Source organism: Staurois parvus, unplaced genomic scaffold (genome assembly GCF_062004578.1).
Source record: "Staurois parvus isolate SC_StPar_1 unplaced genomic scaffold, SC_StPar_1.0 ptg000920l, whole genome shotgun sequence".
NCBI lineage: Eukaryota > Metazoa > Chordata > Amphibia > Anura > Ranidae > Staurois > Staurois parvus.
In genome coordinates this window covers 314,612-331,517 of record NW_028318716.1, presented here as the reverse complement: position 1 = coordinate 331,517, position 16,906 = coordinate 314,612, and the positions used below count along the sequence as shown (strand labels likewise).

General features: G+C 41.3%; 1 long non-coding RNA gene across 1 annotated transcript; it reads left to right on the top strand.

The window, feature by feature from the left end:
* Positions 1-2,929: 2,929 nt before the first annotated feature.
* LOC149442030 (uncharacterized) lies at positions 2,930-9,415 on the top strand. Its single transcript, XR_016307250.1, has 2 exons — positions 2,930-3,034; positions 9,116-9,415. It is a non-coding gene; the product is annotated as an uncharacterized LOC149442030 (long non-coding RNA).
* Positions 9,416-16,906: the final 7,491 nt, after the last annotated feature.

The following is a 16,906-nucleotide window of genomic DNA, read 5'->3' as shown; positions in this document are numbered from 1 at the left end:
GGTGTCATCAGTACTAGTGTCTCCATTTGAAGATTTCCCCTCTTTTCCTGTTCTGGGGACAACCCAAGATCTGTGAAATTTGTTCACTTTCGGTAGTAATGGTAAACAGGACACACAGGGTGAGTCTCCCAAATGCCGAAGAATGATGACCCTGACGACGTACCTACCCCCTCCCTGGTCACCATACCAAAAACAACGCCCAGAGTGCCAACTTACCATAGGGACTGAAACGTCAAGCCCTATCAGGTCTACCAACAGCAGATAGAACCGAGACATGCCCAGTCTATGTGGCCATGGGAGGAGGGCCCACATAAAAAGGAACCCTGATGGCCGGTTCACACTACATGCATTGCAGTTGCTTTTTTTTCTGCATCCAAAACACACAGAAAGTAGTTTATATGGTTGTCAATGTCATAGTTCACATCGGTGCTTGCAGTTCCAGTGCGTTCCGGTTGCAGAAAGAAAAAGTAGAACAGGCTGCATTTTATCTGCACAGAACTGTACTGGAACGCGGTAAAACGCACCGGAACGCACCAAAACCGCACTGGACTACACGAGAAAAAGAGAGGAAAAAATGAACAGGAATGCAACCATGTTACCTACTTTCTGTGCGTTTTGGATGCAGAAAAAAAGCAACTGAAATGCATGTTGTGTGAACTGACCATAAAGGTCGGTTCACACTATAGAAATGCAGTCCAGATGCGTTCGGCATGTGTTTTTGCATGTGCATGTTTGACACATTTTTTGCGTGTTCCGATGCGTTTTTTTGACGCGTTCCAGTGCATTTCATTACGCATTCCAGTTCATTTATTTTCCCCTCTTTTTTTCCTTCAATTTAACCTCTTCACGCCGTCCGCACACAAATGTGTGGCCTCCCGGCATCTTGGCCTAGATGCCGAGCGGCCGCACATTTGCGTTCAGGTAAGAAAAAACATATGTGCTGAGAGCGCATGCCTTGCACGCTCCCAGCACACATGTCTGGTACTCACGGAAAGGTCTCGGTCTCCTCTTTCGATCGGGACCTTTCCCGATCATGTGACGATGTGTCACGGTGGTCACATGATCCCTAAACCCCGCCCGTCCCGCCTCCCGGATTCTGAAACTCTTAAAGGGCCGGGAGGTGCCAGCATGAAGGGGTTAAATAGGGACGTGTGCATTCCGGTGCATTTTTGATGCGTTTTACCGTGCTCCAGTAAAGTTCTGTGCAACAACTGCTTGGGTGTTCATTTGTTTATTGGTCATAATAACTCATTTATTCTGGCTATTGAAGTAAATGAACACTGAAGTGCGAAACGTGCCTAGCGTATAGGCGCACTTACACACATTTAGGCGTGCCAAGCATTTTTTCAGCCAAAACACCGCTGCCCCCCCCCCCATCCTGTGATAGATTCTTCCTGTCAGTATATCTGCCTGTCCATACATTACATACTGGCATGCCGATAGACTGACAGGTCTGCAGGGGACCTGCATGACACCAGCAATCTGCTGATCGCTGGTGCACTGCTTTCCAGGCTCCTGCAACGAACAATAATAAATGCACTTTTTTTTTTACCTGCAACAAATTATGCATTTATTATTTTTTGTCAAAAGGTAAACTTATCCTTTAACCCCCCTGGCGGTATTCCCGAGTGTAGCTTGGGGTAAAGTTTCAGCACCACAAGTGGTAACCCTGAGCTACACTCAGGAATACACTTCAGCGTTACTCCGGGATCTCTTCTTCACTTACCTTGTCCTGCGCTCCCGCGATGTCCCCCCTGCAGTGTCCCCAGCAATCTCCTCCGGCCGATGCCGGCATTTGTCTTCCGGGTTCCGTTCCCTGCGACGTCGGGACGTACGGGGGACGGAACTGGCGGGAAATATGAAAGTTGTAAAAGTGACATTCACTAAATACACTAAAATCACATAGTATAACATTCCTGTATCAAACCATTTCACATACATTTTGTCCCGAGTGCTTTGTCCGGCGCCCTGCCTGCATTTTTACTGTTCTTTCTGCCTGGAAACTGAGAAACGTCCATGGCGTCCAAAAAGCGTCCCTTTAGGTCAAAAGCGGGTTTAGACCGGCTAGAGAACAGCGATAGTAAATCAGAACCACTTGCAGAATTGAGTGATAATGATTGGTGGGGGAAATTCCTCATCAGACACTGAAAACGATTCTGCGACTTTGCTCAGCGATGTGCAAACTTGGCGCTCTATTTCACATTTCAGTGTTTTTGGTTTGATTATATTATTGAATTAAATGTATTATTATTATATTATTTTTCATGATTATTTATTAAATTATAATTTATGATTTCGTGTTTCAAATTGTATCCTACCCGGGATGTTTACTAGACTCTTGTTTGGACAGATTTCAGTGAGTTATTCCTAAAAATTACAGGCCTACAATAAAAAAATACATATTTCCATGCAAAAAAAAGTACCGCTTTGAGCACAGAAATACGGACATAATCAGACTGCTAGGGAGGCTACTATAATAGCGAAAAATACTAGACGGGGTAAAGCAGAGAGAATCTTTGGTACCGATGAGATATGATCATCTGCTGTGTGTGAAAACCCACAACACAGTAAATCATTTTCAGCCGTTTTATCTCGAGGTTATTGTCTTTTTTTTGTCCTCCCTTGTGTGCTGTCACCCAACAAATTCCCACATTTAATATTCGTTTGCTCAGATGCGATCCCAGCGCCGGCTGACTCCTCGTGCCATGAGGGTAAACGTTACGATTATTTGTCTAACAAACAGAGCACTGGGAAAAGTAAATCGGTAGAAACCTGAATCTGTAAAATGATGATTTTGTAATGTTTGTTCGTTTTTATTTACGAGAATTTTGGGCAAGTTGCAACAGCGAGCCACAGAAAATATTAGTCACAAGCTACTTCCTAAATGACATAATTATGTATTGCAACATAAATATTCTATTCCAGCAAAGCTGTACTCGTGAGATTGGTCTGAGAACAGGACCGCGATTTTCAGGGACCGGCCCGTCTTTTGAAAAAGTTCACTGGGAAATGCCCCGATTTTATTCTGAATTTTGTAAGGAAACTCTATTTTTGTGTTTAAATTATTAGTATTATTCATGTAAGATGGGGGATTTTCAGAGATTTCTCGCTTCTAAGATTGCTAGTTATTAATCATTGAGAGTGGCATGATATGCAGATGGGACGTATTGTTGTCTATGATGTGCTCTACAAAGTATCAACTATTTACCCCACTCATTTGAAGCCTGGCACTTTCATCCACTTGTCTACCAAGGCAGTTTTTACATTTTTTCCTATAATCTGCATTTTTTTGTTGTTAAATTAATGTAACCCCCCCCCCCCCAAAAAAAAAAAAACTATGTGTTGATCGGCTGTGGCCAATCACAGCAATCACAGAGGTCTGTGATTACAGACACACAGAACACTGAACAGTGATCTGGCTGTTTCTTCTCCCTGAAATGGCGATCTGGCCAGTAACACGCCTCCGGTATTAGAGCGCCTACGCTGTGGATGGAGGACAAACAGAGACACCTTTGGACAGCAGCCTTTTCAATCTGAAGGGAGGGGAGTGCTAGATGGACTAGCAGATTTAGATACACTAAAAAGTTCACTGGGAAATGCCCAGATTTATACTGAATTTATTGTGTTAAATTATTACTATTATTCACGTAAGACAGGGGATTTTCAGAGATTTCTCGCTTCTAAGATTGCTAGTTATTAATCATTGAGAGTGGCATGATATGCAGATGGGACGTATTATTGTCTATGATGTGCTCTACAATGTATCAACTATTTACCCCACTCATTTGGAGCCTTTCATCCACTTGTCTACCAAGGCAGTTTTTTCATTTTTTTTTTTGCTATAATCTACATTTTTGGTTGTTAAAATTAATGTAACCCCCCAAAAAAAAATATGTGCTGATCGGCTGTGGCCAATCACAGCAATCACAGAGGTCTGTGTTTACAGACACACAGAACAGTGATCTGGCTGTTTCTTCTCCCTGAAATGGTGATCTGGCTAGTAACACGCCTCTGGTATTAGAGCGCCTACGTTCTGGATGGAGGAGCAAAAGAGACACCTTTGGACAGCAGCCTTTTCAATCTGAGGGGAGTGCTAGATGGACTAGCAGATTTAGATACACTAAAAAGTTCACTGGGAAATGCCCCGATTTATACTGAATTACAAAATTCAGTAAAAATCGGGCCATTTCTATTTTTGTGTTTAAATTATTGGTATTATTCATGCAAGATGGGGGATTTTCAGAGATTTCTCGCTTCTGAGATTGCTAGTTATTAATCATTGAGAGTGGCATGATATGCAGATGGGACATATTGTTGTCTATGATGTGCTCTACAATGTATCAACTATTTACCCCACTCATTTGGAGCCTTTCATCCACTTGCCTACCAAGGCAGTTTTTTTCATTTTTGCTATAATCTGCATTTTTGGTTGTTAAAATTAATGTAACCCCCCCAAAAAATATGTGCTGATCGGCTGTGGCCTATCACAGCAATCACAGAGGTCTGTGTTTACAGACACACAGAACAGTGATCTGGCTGTTTCTTCTCCCTGAAATGGCGATCTGGCCAGTAACACGCCTCCGGTATTAGAGCGCCTACGTTCTGGATGGAGGAGCAAAAGAGACACCTTTGGACAGCAGCCTTTTCAATCTGAGGGGAGTGCTAGATGGACTAGCAGATTTAGATACACTAAAATGTTCACTGGGAAATGCCCCAATTTATACTGAATTACAAAATTCAGTATAAATCGGGCCATATCTATATTTGTGTTTAAATTATTATTATTCATGTAAGATGGGGGATTTTCAGAGCGCTCTCGCTTCTAAGATTGCTAGTTATTAATCATTGAGAGTGGCATGATATGCAGATGGGACGTATTGTTGTCTATGATGTGCTCTACAAAGTATCAACTATTTACCCCACTCATTTGGAGCCTGGCACTTTCATCCACTTGTCTACCAAGGCAGTTTTTCTCATCTTTTCCTATAATCTGCATTTTTTGTTGTTAAATGAATGTAACCCCCCCCCGCCCAAAAAAAAAAAACTATGTGTTGATCGGCTGTGGCTAATCACAGCAATCACAGAGGTCTGTGTTTGCAGACACACAGAACACTGAACACAGAACAGTGATCTGGCTGTTTCTTCTCCCTGAAATGGCGATCTGGCCAGTAACACGCCTCCAGTATTAGAGCGCCTACGCTGTGGATGGAGGACCAACAGAGACACCTTTGGACAGCAGCCTTTTCAATCTGAAGGGAGGGGAGTGCTAGATGGACTAGCAGATTTAGATACACTAAAAAGTTCACTGGGAAATGCAGAGATTTATACTGAATTTTTTGTGTTAAATTATTACTATTATTCACGCAAGACGGGATTTTCAGAGATTTCTCGCTTCTAAGATTGCTAGTTATTAATCATTGAGAGTGGCATGATATGCAGATGGGACGTATTATTGTCTATGATGTGCTCTACAAAGTATCAACTATTTACCCCACTCATTTGGAGCTTTTCATCCACTTGTCTACCAAGGCAGTTTTTTTTTATTTTTTGCTATAATCTGAATTTTTTGTTGTTAAAATTACTGTAACCCGCCCCCCGCCAAAAAAAAAAATATTTTCTGAAAGCAGAGTACCTGAAGAATAAAATTATTATTATACAGGATTTATATATTATTATTATTATTATACAGGATTTATATATTATTATTATTATACAGGATTTATATGGTGCCAACAGTTTGCTCAGCGCTTTACAATATAACGGGAGACAATACAGTTCAATACAAGAGGGATAGGAGGGCCCTGCTGGTGGTGGTTTTATGTCCCATGATATTTGCACAGTTATTTATTAGAATTGGGAATTAATTGTGAAAAAAACAACCCATAAAGTGTGCTGAAATAGAAGTGAAAGTATAACCACACTAATAAAGGAAATGTATATCAAGACAGCTGCCCCTTTTATTTATTTATTACAGGTACCTATATAGCTGTCAATTTACACAGTGCTTTACATGTGTGTATATATATACTGTATATGTATAGCACCTTCACATCAGTCCCTAACCCTCAAGGGGCGTACAATCTAAGGTCCCTAACCCTCAAGGGGCGTACAATCTAAGGTCCCTAACCCTCAAGGGGCGTACAATCTAAGGTCCCTAACCCTCAAGGGGTGTACAATCTAAGGTCCCTAACCCTCAAGGGGTGTACAATCTAAGGTCCCTAACCCTCAAGGGGTGTACAATCTAAGGTCCCTAACTCACATTCATACATACACATACTAGGGACAATTTAGACAGGAGCCAATTCACCTACCAGCATGTCTTTGGAGTGTGGGAGGAAACTGGAGGAAACCCACGCAGGCACAGGGAGAACATGCAAACTCCAGGCAGGTGATGCTGTGGTTGGGATTCGAACCAGCGCCCCTAGTACTGCCAGGTGGAAGTGCTAACCATTTAGCCATGGTGCTGCCCCTTTTAACCCAGGACCCTGCATTCACTATATCTGGTCTCCCCATAAATTTACATCCTTTTTCCACAAATAAAGCTTTCCTTCGGTAGTATTTGATCGCCTGTGGGTTTTTTCTTTTTTGTGCTGTGAAAAAAAAAAGACTGAAAATTTTGAGGAAAAAACAATATTTCTGACTATTTGCTACTAAACATGTCCAGTAAAAAAATTGAAAATATCGAATTTCATCATAAATTTAGGCTAATATATATTCTGCGAAATGTCTGCTATAAAAAATCCCAATACATGTAAATTAATTGGTTTATGTGAAAGTTATAGCGTTTACAAATGGCGGTATATATACTGGGATTTTTATTTTTACTAGTAATGGTGGCGATCAGCGGGACTGTGGCGGACATTCTGACACTGGGGGGGAACTGACTTGGTGTCACTGACATCCCCAGTGACACCAATACACTGATCAGTGCTAAAAAAAAGCACTGACACTGTACTAATGGCAGTGGGCAGGAAGGGGTTAATATCTGGGGAGAACAAAGGGTTAACTGTGTGTTAGGGAGAGATTTAATTGTGTACTGTTTGGTGTTTTACTAGGGGACATGCTGGTTTTTATCTCCCTGTTTGCAGAGAGATAAAAACCAGCATGTCCCCGCTGACACCAGAGAGATCTTTGTTGTTTACACACACAGATCCCTCTCCTGTCAGCTGCTCCGCCGATTGCCGAGTCCCAGCCATGAATTGCTGCCCAGGACTGGGTGATTGACACCTAGAGGAACCAATGACAGTGTGGGTAGGACGACATGCACACATGCCCCTTACCTTGTAATGCAGAATCACATATATACACACTATATTGCCAAAAGTATAGGGCCCGCCCTCCAAATCATGTGATTCAGGTGTTCCAATCCCCTCCATGGACACAGGTGTATACAATCAAGCCCCTAGGCATGCAGACTGCTTCTACAAACATTGGTGAAAGAATGGGTCGCTCTCAGGAGCTCAGTGACTCCAAGCGTGGTCCCGTGATAGGTGGTCACCTGTGCAATAAGTCCATCCGTGACATTTCCTGGCTACTAAATATTCCACGCTCAACTGTTAGTGGGATTATAACAAAGTGGAAGCAACTGGGAACAACAGCCACTCAGCCACCAAGTGGTAGGCCACGTCACATGACAGGGCGGGGTCAGCGCATGCTGAAGCGCACAGTGCGCAGAAGTCGCCAACTGTCTGCAGAGTCAATAGCTAAAGACCTCCAAACTTGGTGTGGCCTTCAGATGAGCCCAACAACAGTGCATAGAGAGCTTCATGGAATGGGTTTCCATGGCCGAGCAGCTGCATCCAAGCCTTCCATCACCAAGTGCAATGCAAAGCGTCGGATGCAGTGGTGTAAAGCACGCCGCCACTGGACTCTAGAGCAGGGAAGACATGTTCTCTGGAGTGACCAATCATGCTTCTCTGTCTGGCAATCTGATGGACGTGTCTGAGTTTGGTGGTGCCAGGAGAACGGTACTTGCCTGACTGCACTGTGCCAAGTGTAAAGTTTGGTGGAGGGGGGGTTATGGAGTGGGGTTGTTTTTCAGGGGTTGGGCTTGGCCCCCTAGTTCCAGTGAAGGGAACTCTTAAGGCGTCAGCATACCAAGACATTTTGGACAATTTGTGGGAAGAGTTTGGGGATGGCCCCTTCCTGTTCCAACATGACTGCACACCAGGGCACAAAGCAAGGTCCATAAAGACATGGAGGAGCCAGTTTGGGGTGGAGGAACTTGACTGTCCTGCACAGAGTCCTGACCTCAACCCCATAGAACACCTTTGGGATGAATTAGAGTGGAGACTGTGAGCCAGGCTTCCTCCCCCGACATCAGTGCCTGACCTCACAAATGTGCCTCTGGAAGAATGGTCCGACCTTCCCATAGACACCCTCCTAAACCTTGTGGACGGCCTTCCCAGAAGAGTTGAAGCTGTTATAGCTGCAAAGGGCGGGGCCAACTCAATATTGGACCCTACGGACTAAGACTGGGGGGCCATTAAAGTTCATGTGCGTGAAAAGGGCGGGGCCAACTCCATATTGAACCCTACGGACTAAGACTAGGGGGGCCATTCGAGTTCATGTGCGGGGAAAGGCCGGCCGACCAATATTTTTGGCAATATACTGTATGTATATATATATGTATATGTGTGTAAAACTGCTACAGGGCGATTGGCGATTGGTTAAGGCGGGTGTGGCAAGGGGTGTGTCCTATGCTTACATACTGCTTCTAATAGGTGGCCCTCGTTCCCATCTCAGAAAGTTGGGAGGCATGCTGTGGCCCTGTTTGGAAGATTTCTTGCTCTGGTGACTAGTCTAAAATTTTCTATCACTTTATGATAAATGGACAGCAATAAAAACTTGACAGAGGTTCTAATGCTTTCCTGCACCATCTGAAACAAACATGTTTTGACTCTCCATAAAAGGTATATACTTCTTGTGCAGTCCACATCATAGGAAGCTATATTGTCTATCTGTCCAATCCCTACTGTAAAGCCAAGTTTAGATTTGCTTCTAAACTGCCATGCCTCTGAAAAGCAATCTGTGTTCAGCTTGCTTTTTAGAGGTGTTTGACAGATGGTGAACTTTACTTGTTTTAAACTTTTCTTTTTTTTTTACATTTCTTTAGTTGCTTCCTGGTTTCTGGTTTCAAAATGATGTCATACATCCCCGGAGTCTTCATAGGCTTCTCAAGGAGGGGCTTGCTCAACTAAACACACCCTCCTGCCTGCATGCCTGAGCTAAGGGCAGATGGATTCCAGGAATTAAATGCTACATGAATCATCTAACTCAAGATGGCCAGGCCTAGAAATGCTTGGAGGTGTTTTTCAAAGTGATTTCTTAAGAAAATAAAGAATGGCGACGTGGATGATTGGGGGAAGTTTGCTTTATTAAAAATAAATAGCGTTTTCAGTATGTAATACTCAGATACATTTTAGTTTTGCTTTTATGACTCAGCTACAAAAATTGTTCATATACTCTGGACCTTTCTGTGTTATTAAAGTGGAACGTCACCCTCTCCAACAATGTTGACTATTTTGAATCCTGATGCTGCTGGCATTACTAAATAGATAGGAAAGGGGCAGCACAGTGGCTGAATGGTTAGCACTTCCACCTGACAGTATTCGGGTTGTTGGTTCAAATCCCAGCCACGGCACCACCTGCCTGGAGCTTGCATGTTCTCCCTGTGCCTGTGTGGGTTTCCTCCAGGTATTCCAGTTTCCTCCCACACTCCAAAGACATGCTGGTAGCTTAATTGTCCCTAGTATATGTATGAATGTGAGTTAGGGACCTTAGATTGTACACCCCTTGAGGGTTAGGGACCTTAGATTGTACGCCCCTTGAGGGTTATGGACCTTAGATTGTACGCCCCTTGAGGGTTAGGGACCTTAGATTGTACGCCCCTTGAGGGTTATGGACCTTAGATTGTACGCCCCTTGAGGGTTAGGGACCTTAGATTGTACGCCCCTTGAGGGTTAGGGACCTTAGATTGTACGCCCCTTGAGGGTTAGGGACTGATGTGAATGGACAATATATATGTAAATTGACAGCACTATATAAGTACCTGTAAAAAATAAATCTCTACTTGTTTTATACATTTTTTTTTCTTTAGTTACTTCCTACCCATATGGAAGAAAATTTTGAAATATATTTTTAAAATATTCTTCTCAAATATATTGACATATATTTGAAATGCTCCAATTTTGGCCATATTCAATATATTTCAAAATCTATTTAAATAAATATATATAGATATATATAGATATATATATATACTGCATGTTGAAATACTTTTTTTATATATTACAAAATATATGAAATTTTTTTTTTAAATATATATTTTTAAATATATTCTTCAGATTTTTTTTTTACATATAAAAAAGCCATTTTAACATATATTTTTTTACATATATTTGTAGATGCATTCCAAAAATTTAAATTTTTATTTTTAAAGACATACAGTGTATTTGACATGTATTTTTAAAAAATATTTTTCATATATTTTATAATAAAAATGCATTTCAACATGCAGTGTATATGTGTGTGTATATATATATATATATATAGGCCGCTGGCTATCCCCGCTTCGGTCCATCCTGAATACGGCAGCCAGACTCATCCACCTTATCAACCGCTCCATCTCCGCCACCCCCCTCTGCCAATCCCTCCACTGGCTTCCGATTGCGCAACGGATCAAATTCAAAATCCTAACACTGACGTACAAAGCCGTCCACCATACTGCCCCGAACTACATCACCGACCTAATATCCAAGTACCACCCAACACGCACACTCCGCTCCTCACAAGACCTCCTTCTCTCTAGTTCCCTGGTCTCCTCCTCCCATGCCCGCCTCCAGGACTTCTCCAGGGTGTCACCCTCTGGAACTCCCTACTCCAGTCCATCAGATTATCACCTACTCTCCTCTCCTTTAGGCGCACCCTGAAAACCCATCTCTTCAGGGAAGCCTACCCCACCCCCTGCTAATTCCCGACCTCCTCCACTTTGTGTATCGCATTGTATTGTTACTGTACTGTCACATGTTCTGTCCCCCATTGTAATGTACAGCGCTGAGCGAACTGTTGGTGCTTTATAAATACTGTATAATAATATATATATATATATAATATATTTCAATAAAAAAAAAAAATATATATATATATGTATGTGTGTATATATATATATATATATATATTTATTTTTTTAAATTGAAATTTATATACAATGTGTATGTATATATATATATATATATATATATATACACACACACACACAAAATTGTAGCATTTCAAATATATGTCAATATATTTGGGAAGGATATTTTTAAAATATATTTCAAATATATTTTTCTTCCATGTGGCTAGTTTCCAGGACTTGGCCAAAATGATGTCATACATCCCAGGAGTCTTCAGGAAGGGAGGGAGGGGCTCTCTCACCTAAGCACACCCTCCTGCTGGCATACCTGAGCTAAGGGCAGATAAATTCCAGGAAGTAAATGCTACATGAATCATCTGCCCTTACTCAAGATGGCTACAACCAAAAATGCTAGGGGTTGTTTTTCACAGTGATTTCTCAGCAAACTAAAGAATGGAGACATGGATGGATGGTGGATTTTGCTTTGAATATTAAAAATAGCTTTTTGATTGTGGGGCCCCGATGCATTTTAGTTCCACTTTAATAACCCCCTCTGAGACATGAAATGGCGCATCAGTTACCAGTGACCCTCTTTTTAGCCTACGTACGTTATGTAAATGCCGTTTCTATAATTTTGCTGAGCGACGGTCCATCCACACCTGTACATTGCTGCTGTCGGCATGATTGGGGATGATTGTCAGACTGCAGTTAGTAAACTAATAAAAAAAATACATTTTATATTTTGAGTTATTTTTATTTATTGGTCTATCAGTCAGCAAGACAGTACAGAGCAGGTATTATAAGTGTTACAATTACACAACGCACATAATAAACGCACGCAATCAGATCCCTTCATTGGAAAGCTTGTGGTCTGAAGAACCTGAAGTGCATAAAAGACGTCACCCTGTACCATAAAGTGGATCAAGTTTCTAAACTGCCACTTTGGCGCAAGAGCAGGCACCAGCAAGTGCTTGTGTGTTTCTTTTAAGTTTTTACAGCGGCTGTTTTTGGCTTTTGACGTTTTGTCCAATCACAGGACAGAGCAGCAGGGGGCAATCACACGTGGAGTTCTCTTTTCTTTTCACGTGAAGATTCTACTCCAAGTGCCTAGGCAGGGGTGTCCAAACTGTGTTCCTTCAGGTGTTGAGGAACTGCAAGTCCCATGAGGCCTTGCAAGACTCTGACATCCACAGGCAAGACACCCAGAGGCAGAGGCATGATGGGACTTGTAGTACTTCAGCAGCTGGAAGGCCATAGTTTGGACGCCCCTGACCTAATGTATGGTTTTGGCATACTAGAGGGTTGCCTGTATAAGGACCGCCATAACCGTTTGGTATGCTTACTTACAACCAGTCCTGCACCACCTTGTCTCTCTATCTCTTGTATCTCCTGTACAGGGGCGGACTGACCATTTGGAAACTCGGGCACTGCCCGAGGGCCAGGGGTCAGTAGGGGGCCCCATGAGATGCCCCTGGTATCTTTTTCATAGGCTTTTTTGAGTTTGGGCAAGGACACGGGCCCCATGATCCCCTATTGCCCGGGGGCCCCATGAGTTGTAAGTCCGCCCCTGCTCCTGTAACATGTCTGCATTGTCTTGTAGACTTTTACAACATTTTATATACACTGTGAGCACAATTATCAGGCGAGTAATTTGACCAAATCCTCCTTTTTATGCATATTGTCCAACTCCGAGCTGTATAAACTTGAATGCTTATTGGATGTAAGCATATCAGGTGATGTGTATTTGTGTAATGAGGAGGGTGTGGCCTAAGGAGATCAACACCCTATATTAAGGTGTGCATAATTATTAGGCAGCTTCTGTTCCTCAGGCAAAATGGGCCAAAAAAGAGATTTAACCGACTCTTAAAAGTCGAAAATTGTAAAAAAGTCTTTCAGAGGGATGCAGCACTCTTGAAATTGCTAAGATATTGGGGCGTGATCCCAGAACCATAAAATGTTTTGTTGCAAATAGTTAACGGGCCACAAGAAACATGTTGAGAAAAAAAAGATGTAGATTAACTGCCAAAGATTTGAGAAGAATCAAACATGAAGCTACCAGGAAGCCATTATCCTCCAGTGCTGTCATCTTCCAGAACTGCAACCTACCTGGAGTGCCCAGAAGAAGGAGGTGTTCCGTGCTCAGAGGCATGGCCAAGGTAAGAGAGGCTGAAACCCGACCATTACTGAACAAGACACATAAGTTGAAACGTCAAGACTGGGCCAAGAAATATCTGAAGACAAATTTTTCAAAGGTTTTATGGACTGATGGGATGAGTGACTCTTGACAGACCAGATGAATGGGCCCGAGGTTGGATCAGTAATGGGCACAGAGCTCCACTCAGATGCCAGCACGGTGGAGGTGGAGTACTGGTATGGGCCGGTGTTATTAAAGATGAGTTAGCTGGACCTTTTCGGGTTGAAGATGGACTCAAAATCAACTCCCTACAAACTTACTGCCAGTTTTTAGAAGACCCTTTCTTCAAGCATTGGTACAGGAAAAGGTCTGGATCTTTCAGGAAGACCATGAAATGTATGCAGGACAATGCTCCATCGCATGCATTGAACTACTCCGCTGCGTGGCTAGCCAGTAAAGGCCTTAAAAATGAAAGAATAATGACATGGCCACCTTCCTCACCTGACCTAAACCCTATTGAGAACTTGTGGGCCTTTCTCAAACCGGAGATTTACGGTGAAGGAAAACAGTACACCTCTCTGAACAGTGTCTGGGAGGCTGTGGTTGCTGCTGCACATAAAGCTGATCGTCAACAGACCAAGAAACTGACGGACTCCATGAACTGAAGGCTTATGACTGTTATTGAAAAGAACTGAACTGAACTGATCAATTTTTTTTTTTTTTTGTCAGAAATGTAAATTTTGATATGTTTGCTGTTCTTACTTTAACAGATGAAAATAAACAAGTAAGAAAAATTTTCATTTCTAATAATTCTGCACACTAATAGTTGCCTAATAATTGTGCACATACAGATCTTCTCCTAGGAAAGCCAAAACCTCACTTTTAATATCTTAAATGTTCAGGTTTGAGGTTTATTAACATTTTGGATTGACCGAGAGCTCTGTAGTTGTTCAAAAATAAAATTATTCCTCAAAAATACAACGTGCCTAATAATTGTGCAAGCAGTGTAGAATATTATTCGTGGCCTCTTGTTGTCTTCAGGGGCTGCAGATGAGGCCACCTAATACCTTGTAAGTTGACCACCAATGGTCAAGCAGATAATAGGGGACTTCTGACCCGCTGACCCAAGTTGAAGAGTTAAGCTGCCCACAGATGGATAGAAATTTGATCGGTTCAGAAGGGACCAACCAAATTTCGAACCATCTATGGCTTTTCCCAAAGGGGCTGTTGGAGAACGTTTGTCGATCAGCTGGCTGCAGCCACTGATTAGTGTATTCTGACAATGGAGGAGCCCTGCCATCAGGATACAATAGCACAGCTGGGAGGATTCCTCCATCCATCTTGTTTGTGTGGATGGGAGAATCTGTTTTTTTTAGGTGAAGAGTTCCCAAATCCATCAGATTTAAAATGTTATTCTCCAATTGTTATTTTCCAGCGCTAGTTTGAATCCGAATCTGCCCATTGGTTGTAGATTGGAACATTTCCTACTTGATTGGCACCACCAAAAATGATAGCAGAATCGGCTTTGTAACCATCAGTGTGTGTTTATTTATTTTAAGTACTTATATAGAACCAACAATTTACACAGCAGTTTATATACTGTATATATATTGTACATTCACATCAGTCCCTAACCCTCAAGGGGCATACAATCTGAGGTCCCTAACCCTCAAGGGGCGTACAATCTAAGGTCCCTAACCCTCAAGGGGTGTACAATCTAAGGTCCCTAACCCTCAAGGGGCGTACAATCTAAGGTCCCTAACCCTCAAGGGGCGTACAATCTAAGGTCCCTAACCCTCAAGGGGTGTACAATCTAAGGTCCCTAACCCTCAAGGGCAGTACAATCTAAGTTCCCTAACCCTCAAGGGGCGTACAATCTAAGGTCCCTAACCCTCAAGGGGCGTACAATCTAAGGTCCCTAACACACAGTCATACATACACATACTAGGGCCATTTTCCTTTCTTTTTTTTTTATAGAGAAGCATGCCTACCAGTCAGTCTTTGGAGTGTGGGAGGAAAATGGAATACCCGGAGGAAACCCACACAGGCACAGGGAGAACATGCAAACTCCATGCCGGTAGTGTCCTGTATAGATGCGCACAATGGAAAATTTTGTTTAGTTTCGTATTCCCTCGCTAAGTTAATAATTTAGTTTAATGACATTTGTTACATTAGAATGATTCGTTTTCGAAATTCGTTTCACATATTCGTTATTTTCAAATCAATTGGAATTTGGGAAGACGTTATATGTTCACTCTATTCTGTTTTTTTTTTCTATTCTATTCTTTTATTTTCTATTCTAGTCTACATCACCATTTCTATTCTAGTCAATTACATCACCAATCTTGTCTCCAAATATCACCCAAACCGTCCTCTCCACTCCTCGCACGACCTCCTGCTCTCTAGCTCCCTTGTCTTTTCTTCCATGCTCTTCTCCAGGACCTCTCCAGAGCTTCTCATCCTCTGGAACTCTCTACCCCAATTTATCAGACTATCGCCTACTCTGCTCACTTTTAGGCGATCTCTGAAAACCTATCTCTTCAGGGAAGCCTATCCTGCCCTCAGCTAATAATGGAATCTTCTACTCTTCCAACCAGTCCATCCCCCACAGTTACTACCTTTTGTACCACTTAGCCCTCCCTCTTAGATTGTAAGCTCCAAGGATCAGGGCCCTCTCAACCCTCTTGTATTGAACTGTATTGTTGCTGTATTGTCTCCCGTTATATTGTAAAGTGCTGAGCAAACTGTTGACGACATATAAATTCTGTATAGTAATAATAGTCTATTTTTTGCTATTCAATTTTATTCTATTCTTCTAGTTTCTGTTGTATTATTTTCTATTCTATTGTTTTCTATTTTATTCTGTTCTATTCAATACCTTTATTTTCTATTCTGTTTTATTCTATTCTATTTTATACTATTGTTTTAGTCTATTAATTACATTCTTTTTTCTTTGTTTCTATCCCATTCTGTTTTATTTAGACATATTCCATTCTTTTTATTCTATTCCTTTATTTTATATTCTATTCTGTTTTCATCCATGTTTTATGCTATTCTATTTTATTCCATACTATTCTGTTTTATTCTATTAATTGCATTCCTTTTTCTTCGTTTCTATCCCATTCTGTTTTATTCTGTTCTATTCCATTCTTTTTTATTCTATTCCTTTATTTTATTTTATATTCTATTCTGTTTTTGTCCATGTTTTATTCTATTTTATTCTATACTATTCTGTTTTATTCTATTAATTACATTCTTTTTTCTTCGTTTCTATCCCATTCTGTTCTATTCCATTCTTTTTTTATTCTGTTCCTTTATTTTATATTCTATTCTGTTTTTGTCCATGCCATTCCATTCTTTTCTGTTCTATTCTGTTTTATTCTATTCCATTCTTTTCTATTTTATTCCTTTATTTTATATTATGTTTTATTCCATTCTATTTTTTTATATTCTATTCTTTTAACTTCTATGATGTTCTTTTCTATTCTATTCTATAAAGTAGGAATCATCTTATTTCACTTTTACATCTTATTGTATTTATTGCAATACGTTTCCATTTCGAGTTCGAACGCAAATTCATTTATAAATTTGTTTAGTTGTAATTTATTTCACATTCATTGAAATTTGTTACTACCGCGATTCGGAAATATGGA